The sequence below is a fragment of the Procambarus clarkii genome, chromosome 28 (assembly GCF_040958095.1).
Source record: "Procambarus clarkii isolate CNS0578487 chromosome 28, FALCON_Pclarkii_2.0, whole genome shotgun sequence".
NCBI lineage: Eukaryota > Metazoa > Arthropoda > Malacostraca > Decapoda > Cambaridae > Procambarus > Procambarus clarkii.
The window spans coordinates 3,731,320-3,756,507 of NC_091177.1; the positions used below are offsets into that span (position 1 = coordinate 3,731,320).

Consider the following 25,188-nt stretch of genomic DNA (forward strand, 5'->3'; position numbering starts at 1 on the left):
TGTTTCTATCTTTCTTGAGACGTATAAAAATCTTACGTTTATTAACGATTCTGCGTGAAATAATCATTGTTCTGAGACGAATATTGCGGATTTCCGGCTCTACGGCCGATGAAAAATGCAACTTTTATACAACTACAAATATCTTTAGTTTTACTTTAAATTTTGTCCTGAAAGAGTTTTCATATATAGATCTAGTTTCTGCCGTTCTTCTGACATAAAAAGACCTTTGGTTTAATAAGTTATTAAGATGTTTTCAACAATATTACTAGGGCGTTCACCGATTCCAACATGGGCGACCCTTTTGGAAACGCATGTGTCGTACCTAGTAGCCAGAACTCACTTCTCAGCCTACTATGCAAGGCCCGATTTGCCTAATAAGCCAAGTTTTCATGTATTAATATATTTTCTCTTATTTCTTTCTTATGAAATGATAAAGCTACCCATTTCATTATGTATGAGATCAATTTTTTTTTATTGGAGTTAAAATTAACGTAGATATATGACCGAACCTAACCAACCCTACCTAACCTAACCTAACCTATCTTTATAGGTTAGGTTAGGTTAGGTAGCCGAAAAAGCTAGGTTAGGTTAGGTCAGGTAGGTTAGGTAGTCGAAAAACAATTAATTCATGAAAACTTGGCTTATTAGGCAAATCGGGCCTTGCATAGTAGGCTGAGAAGTGCGTTCTGGCTACTAGGTACGACATATGGAAACGCAACACTTGGGTTGACCCGATTGACAGACTGGTTATATTCCAACAGGGTCTGAGACATTTGCACTGGCGGGCGGCATTCTTGCCAACTATATGGCTGTTAAGTTGAAAATTGTAACTGTTAAGAGCATTCTATTGTGGTTTTAATATTGAACAATTATACATATACGAAACAGACAAATCTGGTGTCCGAAATAGTAAAAATATTAGTGTGCGATGTGATCAATGTAAGGGGGATATTGGGTGTGCCTCGTATCCCCTACAACAACAAGAAGTTCGAGAGCGATGAGGCCGCCACCTACTAGCTTCAGGATGTCGTCGAATCTAAATCAACAATATACTACCGCCGCTACTTTCTCGGAAACGTAAGTACCTGCCGCTTTACTTCTCTCACCCTGCCTAGCCTGGCCTGGCCTGACCTGGCCTAGCCAGACCTGACCTAGCCAGACCTGACCTGGCCTAGCCTTACCTAGCCTAGTCTGACCTGGCCTAGTCTGACCTGACCTGGCCTAATAAGGGCGTGATAAGAGGCTAACGTGTGGTCTTGAAGGAAGTCGATAAAGCAGACAATTTTCAAAAGGAAGGGCAGCATAACGAGCAGACAGGAATGGACAGACAGTCGGTTATCCCATAATGTGTAATACGCCCCGCACAGCATGGGTGGAGTGGGGGGGGGGGGGGTTGTAGCAGGGCACAGTATGGTGATGGTGCGGGTGAAGTACACACCCACTGAATTCCTGCCATCAATAATTGTTTTCATAACCATTAGAACAATGGCATCCCTCCAGCCACCATCCTTCCACTGACCCCCTCCTCTGGTCCTCCACCTCAGACAATAACCCCCCACACCCCCTCTCCCTTCCAGACATCAGCATGTCAAAATCAGTACCATAATGTGTTTAAACTATTTAAACTAAGTCATTGTGTATCTCAAGGTATCTTAATTCATTTGAAAGTGTACATGTGCATTCGTTCATATACTCGCCTAATTGTGCTTGCTGGGGTTGAGCTCTGGCTCTTTAGTTCCACCTCTCAACCGTCAATCAACAGGTGTACAGGTTTCTGAGCCTATTGGGCTCTATCATATCTACACTTGAACCTGTGTATGGAGTCAGCCTCCACCACATCACTTACTAATGCATTCCATTAGATATAATCATATATGATTACACATAATCATAATCATTCCATACACATAATCATATATGTGTACGTCAACTTATACATACATGCGTATATATACCTCATATTAAAATACTGATAAACGAATGACCATGAACAAATTAATTTATAATTGTAGCACTATATATAATTTTAATAGACTAATTACGTGTTTATACATTTGAATGGTCCAGACAGGTGGCCAGCCTTGGACATATACACTTCTGGTAGGCACAATGACCTCATGTTAGACCCTTGATAGATTGTGAGAGAGAGAGAGAGCTGGGGCAGGGAGGTGAGTGCCCCAGGGAGATAATCCATGCCCCGCCTCGAGGTCAGTTCTCGAGTCACACCAAGAATAACAATCGAGCAAGTTGTCCTGACCAGGATGTGGCATATTAGGGAGGGTTGAGGAATAGGAAGCCTGTCTGATAGGGCTCTTGGCAGTCTTCCTATTCCTATTGAGGAATAGGAAGCCTGTCTGAGCAGCTCTCCCTCAGTCTACCTATCTATATGGAAGAAATGTATCTAGGCCCTCCTCCCCCCTGCCTATTCTCTCTCCCCCACCTTTCTTCCTTCATTTCCTCCCTCCTTCCCTCCCCCTGACTGGTGAGAGAGTAGGAGTGTGAGAGTGGTTAGAGAACTCGTAGTTCTCACGCTCGTGAAATTGTCTGCGACCCTGGAGGAGTAGAGCGGAGAGGGGGGTGAAAGTAGATGACGATGGAGGAGTAGAGGGGAGCATTATATGCAGTGAACGTAGGTGTCTATGGAAGAGTACATCATAGAGGAGGGTGAAAGGAAGGTGACGATGGAGGAGGAGAAGGGAGGGGGTGTGAAGGTAGGTGATGATGGAGGAGTAGAGGGGAGGAGGGAGGCAAAGGTAGGTGTCTATGGAAGAGTACATCATAGAGGGGGGTGAACGTAGGTGGCGATGGAGTAGAGCAAAAGGGGTGGGGGTTGAAAGTAATCCTGAGTTTAATTTTTTAGTTATACCTGTATATAGTGACACCTCGGCTTACGAATGAATATTTATGAACTTTTCGGGTTACGAGCCTAATTTCTTCGAAAAATTTGAATCGGGTTACAAACTTTGCCTCGGGAAAGGAGTTTGTTGATATACGTATGGGCTGACCTAGCGCGTGGTGGCATGGTGATCGCGCCTCAGTTTACCAGTGTCTCCTGCCTAGTAAGTATCGCGCCTGAATTCTTTGTAAAGCATTACATTTGTTTTGGGATTTTTGGCTATTTGAACATAAAATTTGTTATGATATATCTTGCCATGAGTCCCAAGAAAGCCAGTGGTAAGGTTCAAGCCAAGAAAACACATGTGAGAATGACCATAGAGGAAAAACAAGAGAGCATTCTTAAACATCAAAATGGTGCACAGGTTGTTGAACTAGCTAGGCAGTACAACAAATCTATGTCAACAATATGCACTATACTTGCTAAGAAAAAGGACATTATGAGCATTAAAGTGGCAAAAGGCATATCAACAATCCCGAAACAAAGAACACAAACACTTGAGGATGTTAAAAAGTTTTTATTAATTTGGATACACAACAAGGAGTTAGCAGGTGATAGCATTTCAGAGGCCATCATTTGTGAGAAACCAAGGCATTTGCATGAAGACCTTTTAAAGAAAACCCCTGGAATGAGGGGGGTGGGGGAAGATGAATCAAGTTTGAAAATGTGAAAAGTTTGTGTGACAATAGAGCCTCGTGGAAAACTTTTGCTGTGGTCATTACCTGGTGGAATGCACCCAGGATGGAGTATTAGGGCTATACATCTTTTAAATCATAAAAGTAATAAACATTTCCCATCAACCTTACAAACAATATTAACCTATTTTCATGTATTTCCCCCATGTGCATTTTAACAAAGTTGCTAAATTGCCTTTATCATTCTGTAAAATTTCAATTACAGTACTGTATGTATAATTTTGTTAGTATAAATGGACTGAATATTCTGAAATTGCTATTAATTTTACAATTTCAGATTCAAAGGTGGTCTGGACACCCAATTTGGTCAGACAGGTGAAGAGAGCATTTAGGATAGTTCGAAGAGATGAAGATGGTCGCAATTGTGTTCGAAGAGGCAAACGCCCCCCTTTGCTCCTGACATTTTGTTCAACCATTGACCTCTGCACACCTAACACAAGGTAGGTTGAAAACTCCTCCTTCATGTCATTGGTACATTAGCCAGAAACTCAGGGCTCATGTAGGAATATCCCTAAAAAAAAAAAAGTGGCTCCAACAATGCATCCTCCAAGTCTGGAGGATGAGCAGGAGCATTGTCGAGAAGCAGGACCTTGAGTGTCAAACTTTTCTCTTGCAGATATTTTTTGATGGCAGGGCAAACCACTCCACATCACAGTTTTTCTGCACGTTATATATTTGTTAAAACTCTTGGATTTTCGGAATGATACACGAGCAAGGGTTTAATTTTCAAATCGCCACACAGCAAAATAGTTAGCCTATCCTGACACAAGTTAGCCCAAGTTAGCTTGTGTCCGGGCAGTGACGTCTCCTCTTGGGTAATGTATGTCCTCTTCGGCAATTTTTTCCAGAAGAGCCATGTCTCCTCACAATTAAACACTTGTTGTGGAATATATCCATCAATACAGTATCTACAAAATCTTTAAAATCACGAACAAATCTTTCAGCCCCTACTTTGTCTGAGCTGGCACCCTCACCATGCCTCACAACACTATGAATACCAAGTCTTTTTTCAAAATTTCTCAAACCATCCCCTACTCACCTTAAACTCTTTCGTATCTGCAAAGCTCGTTCTAGGGGTTTTCTTTATAAGATCTTGCATGAAGATTTCATTGTTGACCAAACCACACACTGGAAATTGAATAGACGACATTTCGATCCGTCCTGGACCATTATAAAGTCGATTGTGATGAGATGAGGGAAGCAAGAGCATTAAGTAGGCAAGAGAGAGAGGTGAGGAGATGGCAAGTATGTACGTATGTACATGAATAAAACATGTACATACTTATACATAACGTGTGTAAATAGTGTAATAAACACAATAACAGTATTTTGGGAGGAGGAATGTTGGCGAGTAATGTGTTGGAGGAGGGAGGGAGGACTGGCAGGGTGTGGCAGCTCAATCATGTTTTTTGGGCTGACCATACCAACATAGTGGATCGTTATGGTGAATACATACGTAGATGGGTATATACAATGTGTGTATATAGTGTAATAACAGCAAAAGCACTGTTTGATTGTAGAATATGTCGCATATATGAGGCCCATAATTTTGAGCATAGCGATGTTCTATACTTTGAATTATATAAATTCCACAAATTACACACTTTTAAATAATATTACAGCAAAAAAAAGGAAGAAATGAATGAGAAACTTCAAAATAATTGCGCAACATTTTATTCGCAGCAACTGCCGTCGCACGGGGTGGCGAGGCCGACAGACCCCCATCGCTCCAACGCTCAGCGCCCATAATTTGCTCAACTTCCCAGCTCCATCGCAGCTAAAGTAAGTCTCATACAATATTTTTTGTTTAGTTTCCCCGTGATCAGACTCTGCATTTTAACAATATAAGAAGAGAAAACAAATTTTTGGAAAGAATTTATTTCTTGTGCACCATGGTGTTATTTGGAGACAGAGCAGTTCAGTGGTTAACTACTAAATTTTTTTTTCTCCCACACACGCTCCCCCCTAAGAAGCAGCCTGTAACAGCTAACTCCTAGATACCTATTTACTGTTAGGTAACAGGGGTCATCCCCTTTTGTACAAAGAATCTGCTAAAGCTTTTAGGGCTAATCTTTGACACTCGTTTGTCTTTGTCGCCCCATATTTTTTACGTCCGAGTTGAATGCTCTAAGGCCCTTAACTAACTTTAGGTCATGTCCCATACTTCTTGGGGAGCTAATCGACACTGCTCCTCTCTCTTTACATTCCTCTCTCGTTCTGTCTAAACTCGATTATGGCCCTGTTTACTCGTCTGCTTCTCCTTCTACCCTTCACCATCTGGACACACTGCATCATACTGGGTTACGGCTCAGCTCTGGTACCTTTCCTTCGACACCTACCTTAAGCCTGTATGTTGAAACTGGCGTCCTGTTTCTACAGGAGCGCCATGATCGCTACTGTCTTCTCCACCTTGCACGGTCCTTACAGCACCCTCACTCTTGCTTATGTCATGCCTTGACCTTTACCCATCCTGTGGTTCCTGTTCCCCTTCACCACCTATCTCTTTCTGCACGGTTGTCTCTCTTACAAAATGCTCTTTCAGTTTGTGTTACCAATATTTCCCCTCGTGTCATTCCGTCTTTGCCCCTATGGAGGAGTCCCCGTTCCTAAATTCTGTAAGCCTTGACCCACATGACTAAAACTTTTACCCCTCCTACAGTTCTAAATCACCTTTTCCTTGAACGCTTTTCTTCACACTTCCACTCTATTTCCGTCTTCACCAATGGGTCTTAAGTCTGCAGACGGTGTAGGCTACTCTGTTGTTTTTCCTGGCTGCACCTTTGTGTCTCCTGCCTCCTGAGACTAGCATCTTCATGGCAGAACTTTATGCTATTCTCTATGCTCTTCATCAACTCTTTTCTCGCTGTCAATCCTCCTCTGTGTTTGTAGTTGACACTTGCAGTGCCCTCATGGCTCTAGAATCCTTTAATCCAGTCCATCCTTTGGTAGTTGAAATTCAACATTGGCTGTTTCTTATCTCCAGTAGATTTAAGACAGTGGAATTTCGCTGGATTCCCACCCATATTGGTGTGTTCTTAAATGAGCGTGCGAACACTGCCGCTAAGGAAGCTATCCGTACCTGTCCCATCTCCCGTAAAGGTATTCCTTATAATGACTTTTACCCAGTTATTCATTTCCCCATTCTTGCCTGTTGTCAGGGTTGTTGGTCTTCTGTTACTGGTAACAAACTGCATGCTCTTAAGAGTAGTGTGTTCCCGTGGCCTTCCTCCTACCACCGTAACCGGTGGTGGGAAACGGCTCTGGCGAGGTTGTATATTGGTCATACACTTTTAACTCACGGGCACTTAATGGAGCGCTGCCCTGCTTCTTATTGTCCAAACCGTTGTCTCTACATGTCCTGACTTCCAGGACTTACGTGTCTTGCTTCCCGACCATTCCTCACTGTCAATTGTCCCGCGATAAAATTCTTGGTAAATTCAATACCTTTGATATTGTTCGCCGTATGCGTTTTTGTTCTTGTATTGGCGACGTTAGTGATATTTAGCGCACTATGATTATCCCACACATTTGATGGTTTGATAATTACTGTACTGTACAGTACTTTGGTTTGGAATGTATCAAATAAAGTTGTTTCATGTATTCAAATGTGTGAGAAAATCCACTGGGGCTGTGAGATGAAGCGAACCTGTAACAAAGGCATTGCCAGTTGCATACTCTACCACCACTGATGGTAAAAGTCTTACAACTGGATATCTTGTGTGACGGGTTATGGTATCACAGCTATACTGAACCAAGATGGTATGGCTCTCCCTCACATAAATAAAAGAAATGCTGCTATTGGCCTTGCAGTGTGTAAGTTGCAGGTGGAAACAAATGAAAATTATCAAATAAATAATTAAACAATTTACTGAAATAGTAATGAACAAAAATAACACATGACAATACTTGACTATCATGTAATGCAAAGGTGAACAAGTTAGTATGACCTTAAATGCAAAAAATAAACTATAAGCAATGAATAAAAGTATGAAGATATACTGGTGTTCTGAAGACAGCTACCATACCACCATGGCATCAGTCACACGACGTTGGCTGGAAGCGGACGACGGGTTAGAGACACGAAGGTGATCCTAGAGCACTAAGGGAGAGATTGCCTCTCCAGGGAGGCAGCGCTCTTTATATAGTCCGGCGGTGATGACTCATCCAGTGTCAACACGAGGTGGACATCTGGTCAACTAGCAAACTGCTCGTTGTGGCTGGCGGTGCCTTTGTGTTGAGCTGGACCACTGTCAGTTGAAGGCGGCTAACTGCTTGTTTGTGGGGACAAACTGCCAGTTAGCAGTGGCGCCCGGCTTGCCTCTGAGTCGTACCAGGCCATGCCAGGCCCTGGGGGGTATGGAGAGGTGGCAGGACTGATGACTCTTCTGGGCTGGTGTAGATGTATACTTCCAGTGCAGTGGCATTGAAGGTGAAGGGAAAAGGCAGTTCCACTGCTATGCAGGGGATTCACGTGACACTTGTAAAGCCACAGAAAGTCTGGAGGCCCTACTGAAGCCAGTCCAAGTATTAAATAAAACCCCTGAAGTACGCCAGTGAAGGTTAAAGTGAAGGGTGAAGCAAGACCGTATGCCCCAACTTCAGGCACACACAGAAAATCACGTTTTGGTCCCGCCTCTCAACTGTGTATTTGAAGTTGGGGCGTGTGGTGTTGAACTGCTTCAGCCTTCACCTGAGTGCTTGTAGGGCTTACGTAAGACGTTGACTCAAGGAGTGGCCTCAAAACTTGCTGTGATTTATGGGGAAATCTGGTTGTAAGACTTTTACAAAGTCAGTAATATACTGTGGTAGAGTATGCAGCTGCCAGTGCCTTGGGCAAGGGTTTACGTCGCCTCACAGCTCCAGTGGATTTTCTGCTTGGTGTATATCAGGTTGTGATTTTGTGTGTGTACCGTATTGTTATGATCGCCGTCTGATAAATCCTTTCTGGCCTCAAGAGTCATTGTTACGCACCTAGAAAGATTGCAGATGGCCAAAGCAGTTATTTAAGTTAAGAAGGGACAAGTCTTAAACAGAATTTTGCATAATATTTGACTGTAAAGGGGTAAATTGAGGTAGATTGAAAAACAAAATGGTGAACCGGGCAGGCGGTACTCACAATTAGGCGAGTACACTCGCCTAATTGTGAGTACTTTTAAACTTTTAAAGTGCAACCAAACATGCTTTAGGCTCTCACAACAAGAAGTGAGTGGTGGTGGCTCAGGTGCTCAGCAAATCAGAGCACCTAAGGAGGGAGGGCAGGAGTGAGAAGGGGGTGGTATGTGGATGTTTGGTGACAGTTGTGTGTAGTTTGTTCATCTTCATTGTAAGTTTCATGGCTTGGTGTGCATTTCCCTAGTAAATTTAATTAGGGAAAAATTCAGGTGTTTGATTTTTTAAATCAACTTTTTAAATGTTGAGTTGTTAAAGCCTCAAAGTGCATTGAGTTGGTTTGGGAGTATGGCATCCTCATGCTGTTGCGTGCTCGCGTGAGGTAGCAAAGGCGATGTAAAGTTGTGGGGTGTACATGCTTGGGACATCCTCTCTCGGGATGGCTGGTGTTAGACCTGCGTGTTTGTCGGTTGTTGAAAAGCGGTCATCCTTTGCTGTTGTGGTATTGATTTTACATTGTTCATCTTGTAATTAATACTGTAGTGCGATATCTAGGGCTACCATTTGTCGGTTTAAAATGTCTAATACAAACAGTTGTCCAATGAGTTTTAATAGGAAATATCATCCACCAAGCACCATTGTACAATTATATTAATTGATAGTATATGGATTGTGCAGAACTGCTTAGAATGATCTTTAACACTTTGCTATATTGGTCATGTCAAATACCTGCACGGTGAATGCTCAAAGACCCTTTCTTTATTCAGTGTTGTCACATACCTCATGGGGGTATGGATAGGCAAACACTCATTCGGTTAAACTTGCCTTGTAGTACTTTCAGAGCTCAGTAATTTGGAATCTGGTTAGCACTTTCCAAATAAATTGACCTTTAAAGTGAATTCCTATTTAGGTTTAAAACATTATACCGAATGAGAAAGTCAGATTATATAGCCGAACACCAGAAATGTTGTTATTCAATTTGGTTGCCTAAAGCAAATTCAAGGACTACACATTACATGGCATTCCAGGATTCCTCTATACCTTGCCTTATGCTGTAAACATTGCCACAACCCTGTGTTTTATTGATTTAAATGGCCACAGGGAGGCATACAACACTGCAGATTATGATGTCATTAGTTATCCACTGTGCTGACAAGTGGGCTGACTGATGTTCGTTGACACCTGTATCGTGCTTCAATTTAATCGCCAGGAGATCACCCTCTCACTAGACTCGTCTGTAGGAAGTAGAGTATAGTATCTCAAATTACCTTGGATCATAAATAGCATAAGACTTGGGGGTAGGAGAGGGTTGCAGTGTTTGTCATGGCTCTCAGTTGTTCCTGGTATTAGGCAATTTAGTTCTGGAATCATTTTTGTTGGCTAATGTTAAACTTTTTCGAAAGTAGATGTTTTTCTGAAAGGGAAGGGAGGGGGGAACCTCTATGCTTGGATACAGTTATCTAAGTGAATACTTAGACTTATACAGTAGAATAACTACCTTCTTTCCTTAGTCAAAAAGGTTGCTTGTTTATTTCTAGGGACTTGTATTTTCTTTTATTTTTAACTGCAGCAACTTTCAGTGAATGATAGATTCTTACTGAAAGGACCTTTACTTCATTGTTGTTGCTTTATGGTCATCTCATTGTGTACAGGGATTCCGCGAAGCTTTTGGGGTTAGTCTTTGACACTCGTTTGTCTTGGTCAGCCCATATCTCTTGCCTCCGAGTTGAATGCTCTAAGGCCCTTAACCTCCTTAAGGTTTTGTCCCATACTTCTTGGGGAGCGGATAGGCGCACGCTCCTCTATTTGCATTCCTCTCTCGTCCTGTCTAAACTCGATTATGGTTGCCCTGCATACTCTTCTGCTTCTCCTTCTACTCTTCGCCGTCTTGATGCTTTGCACCATACTGGGTTGCGTCTCGGCTCTGTTGCCTTTCCTTCGACTCCCGCCCTTAGTTTGTATGTTGACACTGGCTTTCTCTTCAGGACTGCCATGATCGCTACTGTCTTCGCTATCTTGCACGGTCCTTCCAACATCCTTGCTCTCGCCTCTGTCGTGCATTGACTTTTCCTCCTCCTGTGGTTCCTGTTCCTCTTCATTGTCTCCCACTTTCTGTCCAGTTATCTCGCTTACAGGATTCTCTTTCTGTTCATATTTCTAATGTTTCTCCTCGTATTGTTCCTGCATTACCTCCGTGGAGAGTCCCCCTTCCCAAGTTTTGTACGTCCTTGACTTGTATTACTAAAGCCTTTACCCCTCCTACAATTCTGAAAAGCCTCTTCCTTGAGCACTTTTCTTCGCACTCCCACTCTATTTCCATCTTCCCTGATGGGTCTAAGTCTGCGGATGGTGTGGGCTACTCTGTTGTTTTTCCTGACCGTACTTACATGTGTCGCCTCCCTTCGGAGGCTAGCGTCTTTACGGCAGAACTTTATGCTATTCTCTATGCTCTGTGGCTCTTGCTTTCTCATTCTCATTCCTCCTTTGTGGTTGTAGTTGATTCTCGTAGTGCCCTCATGGCTCTAGGGTCCTTTAATCCTGTCCATCCGGTGGTCATTGAGATTCAACATTGGCTGTTTCTTATTTCTAGTAAATTTAAATCAGTAGAGTTTTGCTGGGTTCCCAGCCATATTGGTGTTTCAATGAGCGTGCGGATGCTGCCGCTAAGGAAGCTATCCGTTCTTGTCCCATCTCCCGTAAAGGTATTCCTTATTCCGACTTTTATCCTGTTATTCATTCTTCCCCGTTGGCAGGGTTGTTGGTCCTCTGTGGTTGGTAACAAGCTGCGTACTCTCAAACTTAGTGTGTCCCCGTGGCCTTCGTCCTACCACCATAACCGGCGGTGGGACACTGCTTTGGCACGGCTGTGGGTTGGTCATACCCGCTTAACCCACGGTCACTTAATGGAGCGCCGCCCTGCTCCTTATTGTCCGAATTGCGTTGTCCCTCTTACAGTTGTGCATATCCTTGTTGAATGTCCTGACTTCCAGGACGAGCGTGTGTCTTGCTTTCCGACCGTCCCTCGCAGTCACTTGTCCCTCGATAGAATTCTAGGTGAATCTGATACTTTTGATATCGTTCGCCTTATGCATTTTTGTTCTTGGTGATATTTAGTGCCCTCTGATTATTTCGCACTTTGATGGTGCTACATGGCCTTCCCGGTTTGGTGCCTTCTTTTGGTAATTACCTTACCTTCATTGTTGTTTCATTTTAATGTGGTAGTTGTGATATGGATTGTTCTGGCTCATGTGCAAGGTCTTGGATTTTTTTCTGTTTTATATTAGGAAATTGCCAGTCTTGTTACTATTTGTAGAGTTAGAGGTCTGCATTAAGGCCTCAATATTATATTCTTTATTTTTTTTATAACATGTTATCAGCAATTTTTGTGGTTGGTAATATTTAGATTAATGTCAATGATGTATATGACAAGGGTTAAGACCCCTTGTGGTATAACAGCATTTTTTCCAGTCATTTCTTTAACAAATGAAAGGGTCCTCATAACCATTCTTTTGTCCTTTCTACCATGTACCTGTTTGTTGCTTCTTTGTCTTTCATTTGGTACTTTGGCTATTAAAACAATGGCCTTTGGTAATGTTGCAATTACCATTTCTAAAAAAATGAGCAGGTTCATTATGCAGGGTTTGTTTTTAGCAAATGGTTTTAAAAAAAAAATTCCATTCCTTCAGGACCTTGCAGATATTAGGTCAAACTAATTGACAGTAATCTGTTTTGCCCTTTCAAACAATGATTTTGATATAGGTAAAATATTTTGGAATATCTGAAGAGTTTGGCAGACAAATCATTTAAGAGCTTTGGTAACTTAAATTTAATCAAAGACTGAAAACCATGTTGTATAGATGCTTCAGTGTCACTTTTCAAATGTTTTGTAAATTTAACAATGATCTTTAGTTAATTTAATCATAATTTGTACAAAGCTTAGGTGTTGCATAGCTTTAAATTTACTTTCAAATATGAAAACTAAAATATTGACTAAAGTTTCTTCCACTTTGAAATATGACTAATTTGCAATATTTGTTAGTTTATGTAAATTGAATAGGTAGTCCACTTTTACATCTTTTCAATGCATTTTGCATGCACCTATGTAACAAGTTACAAATAGGTGTAAATTTTACCAAGTATTTATTTTCAAAGTAAAATTTCAGATGTTTAAACATTGCATCAATAGTAGTAAACAATTTCAGGATAAGGTATATAAAGAAGTTTCATTAAAATTGTTTTATTTAATAAGTTTTACATATAGTATTTATAATACATCTAATATTTATTACTGTTTCAGGTTGTGGGACAGATGCTCCTAGAAGAACAGAAGATCCAAAAGGCCAAGACAACTCCAGAGACAATCACCTGTAAAAGAAAAATAAACATTAAACAGGGACACTACTTTTATTATTACCAATGCCTAATAATAAGCCCAAAAATCCTAACATCCTATCTTTTAAGATAGGCTCAGCAAGGCCTATCCCTTCCTCTGGTTTTAGTGCAGAGCTTGTTCCCTGAATGGGTGCAGTACATCCACCACTTCAGTGCCATCAACATATGGTTTACTGAAAGCACTGTACAATGCATGCCAGGCACTAAAGTTTTAGATGCATCCACCCATTCAGCAAACAAGCCCTGTGAGAATTAACAATGTAACCATTGTTAAGGGTCCCTAAACCTATGCAAATCTAGTCCATCTAGTAGATGGGTAGTAGAGCAAAGCTCTGAAAAAGCCAAGCCAGGGAAGTCTGCAGGACTGCCTGGTCCCCTTTTATGAAATGGGGTAGGATCAGTACAAACTGCATCATCCCCTGTGGGTTGTAACAGTAGGACATGGTTACACACCTATAAATGGACTAGATAAGAAAATTAAGATTAGGTCATTGATATAGCTAAAACATCAAATTCAAACTCACCCACTTTTGCAGAGTAAAGGAGCCCCAAGCCACTCCATGCATCATAATCACTTTCACCTGAAAAATATTTCAACAAATTAATTTCAGATTTAAAGCCAATCTTTCTTTACTTTTCAAATTAGCATTCAGTACTTTACAAATTCAGATGGAAAAAGTTCTTTAAGGAATTTACCTTTCCTACATACTCTAGTAGCAGTAGTAATGATCTAATTTAGCAATATAAATATATGGCATCAATTTGCCAAGTTTCAGTAAATGTCATTTGAGAAACTATTCACAACTGCACTTCAATGGCAATTTACATTTATCTTTAGCCATTGCTATATTGTTTAATTTATTACTATTTTTTTTATTTATGCAAATCTATTCAGATTAACCTTTACTACAACTGATTCTGTTTAAGCAATTAACTTCCAAACCACATTCTGGAAAACTATATAAATTTAAAACCAAGCTAAAGTAAACATTGAATATTTTTTTTTACTTTCAAGGGAAAAATACAATCACTTAAAACAAAACTTTTCCTGCCATTAACTTTCTCTCATGATTACCCTTAACAGTGTTATACATTTATAGATTAAAGCTTATTTAACAAACATTTAATGTTAAAGATTTATTTCATTAAAATTATTAATAAAACACCCTCAACTATGCTGTTTAAGATCTAATGCCCCACATTACAATTTTCACAATTTCAACATACCATTCTATTCAATATATTCCTGAAAGGACTAAACTTGCAGATATGGTACCCACTAGCCTAAGCCTAGACTTCCATACCCTAATATTTAATAGGTTTTTAGCAATTAACATCTACCCTCTAATTCCAATGTACACAACACTACTTACTGTAGATCTGCAAGTATTTTCCTGCAGCTCTTTGTTGCCAGGACCTTCCACAACCTGTCAATGTGAACAGTAAATATTACTAAAAAGTTATTTGCATAGCGACATTATTTTGTTCATACCTGTACCACCAGTTTAACAGTTACCGTTTTAAATGGCACACTAAGTATCTTGTTGTCCCATCTTAATTACAAACAAAGCTATAGTCATTTCAAGTCAACATCCTATACAAATTTTATTTTCCAACAACAAATAAGCATCTTATAGCTTTGTAATTACAATTGTTACTTAACCTATTATAGGTATAGGTTAGGTAATTGTAATTACAAAGCAATAAGATGCTTATCTTAACATACTAAGTAGGTTAGGTAAGGTCGGTGTTTTCTATGAAGCTTTTCAAGGGAAACTTATGTTAATGCATCACCTATGCACGCAACTAGTAAGTCAATATTGACTTATTAAATTTGCGAGAACGGGTTGCAAAAGGGAGGGGGGGGGGGTGTGTCCGTTTACTGTACCACTTACATTTTAGTGTGGGCTTCATCCACTATTCTGATGTTAGCTGGAACATTTGTGCCAGCTGCCGGTTTGAAAGGGAGGCATACCATGTGCCAATTCAGGAAGCTTTCCACGTTCCTCACTGCATGTCAGCTCAGGACCTCACTACCATGTTGGGAGGCAGTTGAAGACTAACCAATCAACATCCCAGGCTGGAGAGCAGTGCCAGCTCAGGGAGAATTTACCACCTGCAAAAAATTTAATACTCTTAATCTACACCATCTATCTCATCTTTACCTAGCCCCAAAACCTTACGTTTGTCAGCATTAAACTGCATCTGGTAGTCTTGACCATTTCAAAACTATATAGGGCATCGGTATTTTTTATTTGCCAATTCTGCAACTATTGCAGTCTAAACCATAATCTTGCGAATAACCGAGGTCCAAGGAGAGCTTTTAGGCACTACTTACAACACTTCTCCCAACTTAACCCCATTTATACTAATTTTCTTTGGTATAGCCATGACTTAATCAACTTCAGTCAGCATTCCCAATGATCCGAGCCACTATCAATTTTGCGCCACTATCAAAATCTCTGCTGAAGTCAAGGTACACAATCACAAACCTTATCACCATTTCCTCAACTATGCAACCTAATCCATGAACATTTAGTAATAAAACTATGCGATTCATGTATCTAGTCATGTTTCTCAAAAAGAGAAAAGAAATGGCACTTGCAATGTTTGATTCTAGTAACTTTCCTCACAATAGACTAAGCTAATTGGTCACTAACGTAAGCGTTAAAGTTAACTCAAACTTTTCCTTTAAAACTTGCTATATTAGGAACTTTCCACGACCGGCCTTTACCCGACATAATTAAATAGGGTAAAAACGGTATATTAAATGAAGTAAAACTACGGTAAATTCAATATGATAAACTTGCATTCTTTAAGCATGGGCTGCATAGTAAGTGAACTAAACTAAATGTTAAGCACCCTGGCAAACCACTTCGTTCTATTCAATTTATTTAATCACTGACCGGCTAGAATTTTTAGATTAAATTAAAGGAACACCCTCCCTGGTAACTGCTGAACTAGTTGACCAAATACAAATTTAGGTAAAATACTTTCATAAAACCCGTCTACTTCCCCCACCAGTAGACTTGTTCAGCTAAAGGCATAATGTAATGTTCCACTTTAGTAAATAAAGACTTAAAAAAACACTACCCCATCTGTGTAGTTACCGGTTACCTGACATTCTACGCTTAAAATAACCCATCTATTCCCCATAATTGTTCGATATAACTTGCCTCTCACCCGCTGGTCGAGTACACAGCAGTATATATCCTTCTCCATCACTCACCGCGTGGATACTATTTCACTCTGGCCGCAAATTGCCTGAAATCACCTACGTTGTCCATAAACATATATAGAAGAGCAACTGACCGTAACATCCCGTATAGCTATCATCACATAAAGTGGGAACATTAGTAGTACTGCTGTCAAAACATAGATGGCGCCAGGACAACCGGTAATTCCTATGGACTCGGATACAAGACACTCCGTACATTGACAACATCGCACACTAATATTTTTACTACTTCGGACACCAGCTTTAGACGTTTCGCATATGTGTACGTGTTCCATATCAAAACGACAATATAATGCTATTAACAATTAAAATCTTCTATTTAACAGGCATATAGTTATTAAATGAAGTTTAGTGATGTAATAGACATAATCCGGAGTTGGTAAGGACGCCACCCGCCAGCGTAAACACAACACACCCGAATGCCCACAAACACGATACAACGCACAAAACACAACACTTCTGTCAGTTTTTTTATAAACTTCTTTTATATTTATTATGTGATAGTTATACTTACATAAAATGATAACTATTATAGGTAAGCGCCTAATATTTAATATTAATCAATAAAAAAGAAGTCAGAAGCCACACGCCTGTCTGTACATGTCTTTTGTGTAAAAGTATTTTGGGCGCTCATGTACTTGTGCGCTAGCTGGCGTTCACACCTGTTCTCGCCTACAAGCATTAGAATTAAACAAACGAATTTATTTTTCATTTATATACAAGAAGAGAAGGCTACTCTTGAGTCTGTAATATTCATCTGATCACTGGTCTCCCATTTGGTCCTCATTGATTTATAAAATAAAAAAAAAATGTTTATTTAGGTAAGGTACATACATACAATAAATTTTTACAAAGATTGGCTGACTTATAGGTAGAGCTAGTACATACAATGCCTAAAGCCACTATTACGCAAAGCGTTTCGGCCATGATAAACTTAAATGACAAGCTTAATACTAATTGAGGATAATGAGTAGAATGAAAACAAGAAATGAAAACATAGATGAAAAAGCAGCACAAATACAATTATGTCGACAAACAGCGCTCTTAAAAAAAAAAAAAAAAACAGACATTGGTTGACAATAGAAGGGTAAGGTAGGTTACAGGGAATTTATTAGGTATAGCTTCGTTTTTAACTTAAACTGGTTGAGAGAGGTACAGTCTTTAACATGGTTGGGAAGGTCATTCCACATTCTGGGCCCCTTGATTTGTAGAGCATTTCTAGTTTGATTAAGTCGTACTCTAGGAATATCAAAACTGGCTTACTTAAAACTTATCTTACTTAAAAACTTAATATCAAAACTTATCTTACTATTATTGAATGTCAATAACCGTATTATGCAATTTCAATTTCTTCTATTTCTTTCTTTATTATGCACCCCATACCCATCCCGTGGGCGGTGGTGTAAAGAATTACAGAGGCACATAATCGGTTCAGGAACTGAACCCTCTAGTTCGGTTAGCTAAGCAAGTAACAGTGTTTGACGCTAGTTACAAAATTATTAATGTTGTATACACATGTACACACACTCATACATGTATGTACGACGACTGGATCACTGTGTACAGGAGGCTGTTATGGCAGCAAACACTCTCCAGGCGACCATATATCTTGGATAAGTCGCTCCACACAATTGTCGCTTGGACCGTCGACTTCCTATGGCGTCACCTCTCACATATTTACGTCTCATTTCGTTATGAAATTAGATTATTTCAGAGTAAAAATAGGTTTGATCATGTTCTACGTGTAGCACCAACATTATAGTAAGTAAATATACCATATTTCTTCATTACTTACATAATGCTAGGACGATTTGTGTAGTTTTGGGCCGATTTGGGCCGATTTGGGTAATTCTATGGACCCCTGTGGGGGGTTGAACTTTGCCTCTTTGATCCTGCCTCTCAACTGTCAGTCTACTGGTGTACAAGTTACTGAGCTACATATGCAGTATATATTATTTACTATATATACAGTATATGTTACTATTGACATTATTAGGAGAAGCCTTACCACAGCCAGTTGTCCAGCAGAGAGAGAACCTCGTTACCTAATGCCCCGCAAATCAGACAAGCCTGTCAATCGCCCAGACGGGATCACAGTGAACTCCTAGAAGAATGGTAGACAGTTGGTGTGGGACTACATGTGCATTTCAACTTTGGCCAATACCTATATTGACTTCAGTGTTGCACATCCAGGCAGTGCTGCCTTCCAGGATGTAGCAGTCTCATAAATACAGCGATCTTGATCACCACTACAATTTTGTCCCCATTGCCTTAGACACACTTGGTGCCTGGGGTAAAAGTGCTGCAAGTTTTTTGAAGGAGCTGGGTTCTAAGCTAATTGAAACAACTAGAGATCCTAAAGCCGCCAGTTAACTCTTTTTAATTCCGTAGTGTGACGATACAGAGAGAAAATGCACACTGCATCCATGGTTCCAGCCCACCATCTGAGGAGCTGGAGGAACTTGACAACCTGTGACAAGTAGTCTTGTACCTTGCATGTAACCAATGTTGTGTAATGAAGTTTGAAGGGTTCCCCGGATGCTACATATCGTCGTCGTCTTCGAGGTTGAGGGTCCCTACAAACGCAACCAGTGGTGGTACCCCCCTACATACTAACTTATGTTAAAAAAATATATATATACAGTATATATATATTCAGTGGAACCTCGAGTGACGAGCGGCTCCAGTTTCATTTTTTCTGCTGAAAGAGCAGAAAAACTGCTCCTAGACACTTCTATGAACTCTGTGTTGTGCTCTGAAGTCCATATTGTGTTAGGGTCATTGGACCCTTTATTTTGTACCTTTTTGACATGGTAATTGTCAGGATCTCGGCAATCAATCACACACACTGGCCATCACTTAGCCTGTGTGTGTGTGTGTGTGTATAGGCTGCTGTATACTGTGCAACATGTGTTTGCAAACAGAAAGGCCCAGCTTCTGGATCCGCATCAGTTGACTGGTGTCATGACTAACCTATTAAACACTGATGTCAAAATATTAGTAGCAATGAAAAGTTGCATTGATGTACAAACTACTTCAATTTTGTAATACTGTAAGCTATGTCTTTAATTCACAAATGTTGGTGTCTTTGTAATATTTTGAGTTTTGTCAAAGGAACGTTTCGATGCGTGTATTGGGTTGACTGCCACTGCCTCAAATACCTGTTGCATACATGAATGGTCAGCTTCCACATACATCCCATAACCCATGTGTTTTACACATTACATCACTTGCTGCATGCAATTTTATCCACTTTTATTCGTGCACTGGGATATCAAACATTTTATTATTTCATTAAATAAGAAATTTATTTTGTCATTTCTCTGCAGTATATTACAAATGATATACAATATCAGGCTAGTGAACAAATGTTCAAAAGAAAAAAAAATTCATTAAGAAATATATAAATAGAATAGCATGTTTTATCATAAATTGAAATATAATCAACAAATAACTCCTTTAAATTATACACAGGTCAATAATAAATTAACATATGCTACTTGTGGAAGCGATTGCATGCACAGGAAAATTAAGAACTTCAGCATTGTAAAGGTTCATATAATATTTTATATCATAGAACCTATTTATGAAACCAAGATGAGCTTCACTGTGTTCAAAGTCTAGTGATTTCTCACAGTTTCATGGTATTATTGCTAATGGAAATAAGAGATGTCAAATCATACAGTCATACATACATACTCAATTATATCTACATATAAACACTAAAACCTTTTATTTTGACAATATGTTGTATTATTGTCAATTACATTACCTCTTTACTAGTGTTATAATTCAAGTACCTGAGTCCGAGCTGCCCAGCGTGTTTATCTTTTTATATGACACATGTGAAGCAAATTTGGCAGTGTGGAAGAACTTGCTCACTTCAGTTCGCTCTAATCAGAAGATGAACACGAGTGAGCTGGAAAAGAAGCTACACTTGGTTGAGCTCTCAAATCTAAATGGATAGCATATTTTAAGCAGATACAATACATGCAAGTTCTAAGTAAAACTTCATTGGTTTACATCACATAAAATTCTGTAATGTTCTATAATGTGTGAAGATGCTCACTGTTAATTTATATGATACAGAGAGCCCATGATGTGCTGTTTAAGTTAAAAAGAGTTACATGTAATTAAAAAATCTTAAGGAAAAGGGGGCTATGGAGTGAATTTGTTAAGTGTAGTTTGGGGGGCCAATTATGATTCTACAAACACTAAGATACTCTGAGCACTTCCAGCTTGTTCAAAGGATCGATGAAATCTGTACTCCTTTTTCTTTGAGTGTGGGAGGTTAGTGGATGCCTTTTAGGTCTTGCAACCTTCCGTTACTTATATCCAATATGGTCCCATCTGACCTGTGAGAATGCAGTACCAGATTATTCGGTGCTCTCAATGGAGTAACCACCTCATCTCGCATCACACCAACATGGAATACATATATGTTTGTTGTTTTATATTCAGTTTCAACTTGCTTCTGAGAAAGCAAATTTGTACTTAGTAAAACACATCAGATCCAAAAGTATAAACCAACCATTAGAATGTTAATTTTTCAAGTCCCTTCCCTGTTCAAGAATAAAGTACAGTATAAGAGATGAAGAGAAGATTTGTGCTGGAACCCTTTGGTCATATTCAACATAATTTCAATAAGAATGACCAATAAATATAGAATGTGTGTATGTATATATGTGTGTGTAAATGTATGCATGTGTAAATGTATACAGTATAGGTGTATAAATATATGTATATACATAAACTCGCACACAGAGGGTCACAGACTCATGAACATCAGGTCTTACGAATGACCTCAAAGTTTTCCTTTTAGCCTCTCATCCTGCAATATAAACAAAAATTAAAGTCACCATATAAAACAGAGCTACTGATGTACTGTTTCAGTTTAAAAGTGCATTAGTACCCGATAGTACAGTCGGGTACCTTTCTTTTACTTTTTTAAAATAGTTAAAAGTTCATCAATAACGACTGATAAGAAAAAGAAGTCCATTGGTGATGTATCATTGCTCGTGCATTGCCCAATGCATTGCATTGCAATGCATTGTCCTCTCGCGCAATATATTGTGTTTTGACGTCAAAATCCCAATGGACAAGTTATGATGTACTATAAATCATAGTGGCGAACAAACAGTCACGTTTTCTAAACGTAGGTCACTCGGTTAGGTCACCTTAGGTTAGGTCAGGTCAGGGTTTTTGAGTAGACCTTTTACTGTTTGTTGTGGAAACTCAAGAGGATGGGTTACATCACCACACACTACTGTCGCATCCATTAGTAATTATACCTCTTTGCTCTTCAAAAACCATCAAATCAGACAACTAGTACAAATCCACCATTCAAGGTAAATAAAAAGCAGTGTTTCTGATTGCTTCCCAAAAATTTGGCTTTGAATGTTGATTTTTGGTGGTCCAGGAATGGATCCCTCCCCCCCCTTAATACCATTGTACCTATTGGAAATCTGGTTCCACATTATGAATGCTTTTCAGAATACATCCCATTTGCAAGTTAGGGATGCTTGTGTATGTGTTTTTTTCTTTTAGACAATTGTTGATGTAGTGCTTAAAGCATTGGTGCTGTTGGTGGGGAGAATATGTATATACTGTGTGTGCATATATAATTACAGTATACATATATTGGTTCACCTTATGGTTTCTCATAACAGGAGAGAGGAAGCTTGTTAGATAATTAAGGCCCCCCCTTCCCTTCCCTAGACCAACTCATGACCTTCCCCAGGATGCAGCCAAGTTGTCTGATTCCTGGGTACATATTTACCGCTAGATGAACAGAGGCATCAGGTACACGGAAAGGCTGTCACAGTGCTGGTGTTCTGCCATGGGAATCAAACCAGAGACCTTTTGGCTGTGACTGAACTCCTCTGACCACTGTGCCACAGGACTACTGGGTCTTATATAAATCATATTATACAATTATTTTCCAACTGTTTTTATTTTACTTTTTTTTTATACTGTACTTCATTTTAAAATGATAATTTACAGAGGAATGTAAATATATTATAAGACTGATATGTCAACATGCCCAAGTAAGATATATATGGAGGGCTGTGTAAGATATATGCAGCATGAACATGGGGTGACTACTTCATAGTCAACCAACACACAATGCTGGTAGTCTCTCTTGGCTGACCTATGAATCCTTGGTATGTATAAAATGGTGTAATTTGCAACATCTTTGTACTTGTACAGATTAGCTTATACATACTGTATATATCAAGAGCTTTCCAAATGCCTGGTTGACTGTGAAGAACAGTCGGGGGGAACATTTTGCACTTCCAATTGAAACAAAGTTAGATTAAAATACTTGTCTAAATGATCTGAATTAACACTGAAGTTAAAACCGAAATACAGTATCCTAGAAACATTGAAATATATATGGATTTGTCATTAAAAACAAGTTTTATCAAGTGGAAATTAAGAATTTATGGATCAAAATTAAAAAAAAAAATACCCTTAAATTGCCAATCATGTTTTAAAATATATTTTACATTTTGCAACAACAGATCTATGCACTATGCAAGAAAAGCAATCAAATCCTAGCCATTGAGCAGTTCACTGTAGAAATATAAAATTTCCCATTTTAAAATTTACTACAGTATTTTAAAATTTCAGAAAGTAAGTAATTTCATATAGGGAAATAAAAATAGCTATTTTTATTGGGTATTAATAGTTGAATATCCAATAAATTTTTACCATGAAGTCGATAAACAATATAAATTATAATTACACTGAGCATAGTTTAATGTCTAACTTTTGTTGTTAATTTAAATGTTTTTATTTTATTTGTCACTTTTTGGTAATAATTTCAATGTTAATTTTCACTTCTCCAATTGGCATTATGTATGGTATAATTGACAATTATGCCATGCACGTTTTGGGAGAGAATGTTTAAGTTATCGTAGATTAGTTTTCTTGTGCCTATGTGTAGCCTCTCTCCACCACTCGGATATGAGCTGCTTCTGGTTGAAGGTGGTGGTGGTGTTGGGCTGTGCTGTGAGGATGCTCACCTCTGTAGTAGGTGGCCACCTCACAGCACACACCACCTCCCTTCGTGTAAATGAAGAAATGTACTAATATGTTTATCACTTAGAATGTTCGGTAATATGCTTAATGTTTGTGATGTGTCTATATATATTTATATTATATATGAACACGTTGTACTGAACGGGGTGAGAATAGCTTGAGCTACCTCATCCCTTTGTGTGTATTTATACAGTACCTCAATAAACTTGTTTCAATTTCGTTCTCGCCTCAACTTTTTCCTCATTGTCATTGAAAACTGTACATTAACCAGCAAATGATAAAGGTATCTGTTGTATGTTTCCTGTCAACTGTGTATAAAAAATGTGTTTATGCTTGTATCTAATGGAGTGTTTGAATTCCTCAATTTAAAATAGTTGTGTAGAATTTGAATTCCCTCTTGTATTTTAAAGAGTGAGTATTTTTGTGTGTTCCATATTATATATATTAATATAAATTAAGTGTACGGTAACCCCCCCATCTTAAAAGCTATTCTTTGGATGAGGCATCAGTCTACTTTGAATAACAATGACTCCGCATGGATAGACATGGGACTAACAAATCTTATCAGAAAAAAGGTTACTGTTAAATGCTGAGAAATCTATGAAAAGTTAAAAGAAATTATATAGTACATAAAGCCAGGCAGGCTGAGACAAATCCTAAAGGAGTTTTTCAGATGTATCAAACTATTAGGGAAAAATTGGCTGATGGAAAACTGAGACAGATCAGATAACTGATAATGAAAAAAAAATTAGTACTGTATTTTAAGTAATCACTTTGCCTCTGTATTTACTGGAAAGTAATATTATGTCTACAGTTAAAAAAAAAAAATTAATGTAAGTGTTGAACAGGGAAAATTGACTGGCTTATGGTAACCAAGGAGGAAGTCATTAATTAACTTCATTATTAGTTATTAAAATCAAAGCCCCAAAAAGCCCCCGGGACCAGACGAAGTATGACTGATTTTTAAGAAGGGAGATTGGTTACTTGCATTGAACTGTTGTTCAATTACCTTAATGTCTATTGTGGGAAAATTGCTTGAATTGATAAAAAATAATCAATTATATAAATAAATTATATATATATATATAAATTGGAAAAGTTTAGACAGGACAGACCTGAGCAAATACCAGTTTGGAAATAGGGTTGTTGATTTATGGAACAAATTACTGTACCGGATAATATAATAGAGGTGGGATTGCTGGATTGTTTCAAGTGTAGCTTAGACATGTATTCTACTGTATATGAATGAGTTTGGGTGAATATAAATAGGCACTGCCTTGTGTAAGCCAATAAGCCTTTTGCAGTTACAGTACATTTGTTCTTGTGTTCTTATGAAGTATTAACCCAGTTGAAGTTATATATTCTCAAATTCCAGAGAAATACAGACATAGGCACACATCCTTTACAGACAGTGGTGGTAGATGGTTGGAACAAGTTAAGCGAGAGGATGGTGGAGGCCAAAACCGTCAGTAGTTTCAAAGCGTTATGTGACAAAGATTACTGGGAACATGGGGATACCACGAGTGAAGCTCTCATCCTGTAATTACACTTGGGCAATTACGCTACATGAAAGACATCTATACCATATTTTGAAAAGTTAAATGCTTATAATACACCTGCTATAATATAAGTAAAAGCACACTCTTTAATGATACTGGATGTCATAAAGCCAACACATTCTTTAGCAAGCTCGTATTGCTCTTACAAAAAAAAAAAAAAAAAAAAAAAAAAAAAAGACAACCACGGCTGCTACAATGGAAACGTTTGAGGAGTGGATGACAAGGGACTCGAGATGAACAATGATTTGTCTAACT

The 25,188-nt window shown here is 38.9% G+C and overlaps 2 long non-coding RNA genes across 6 annotated transcripts; one reads left to right on the plus strand and one right to left on the minus strand.

Moving 5' to 3' along the window:
• Positions 1-773: 773 nt before the first annotated feature.
• LOC138369506 (uncharacterized) lies at positions 774-13,096 on the plus strand. The gene is made up of 4 exons (XR_011229845.1): positions 774-1,077; positions 3,869-4,031; positions 5,275-5,373; positions 12,998-13,096. It is a non-coding gene; the product is annotated as an uncharacterized lncRNA (long non-coding RNA).
• LOC138369507 (uncharacterized) lies at positions 12,922-18,164 on the minus strand. 5 transcript variants are annotated; one of them, XR_011229848.1, is made up of 5 exons: positions 17,864-18,164; positions 14,988-15,208; positions 14,466-14,519; positions 13,617-13,673; positions 12,922-13,065 (listed from the first exon to the last, which is right to left on the minus strand). It is a non-coding gene; the product is annotated as an uncharacterized lncRNA (long non-coding RNA). The 5 variants fall into 5 exon arrangements; XR_011229847.1 differs by lacking the exon at positions 17,864-18,164 and adding an exon at positions 16,276-16,638; XR_011229846.1 differs by lacking the exon at positions 17,864-18,164 and adding an exon at positions 16,269-16,635.
• Between the last annotated feature and the right edge of the window lie 7,024 nt (positions 18,165-25,188).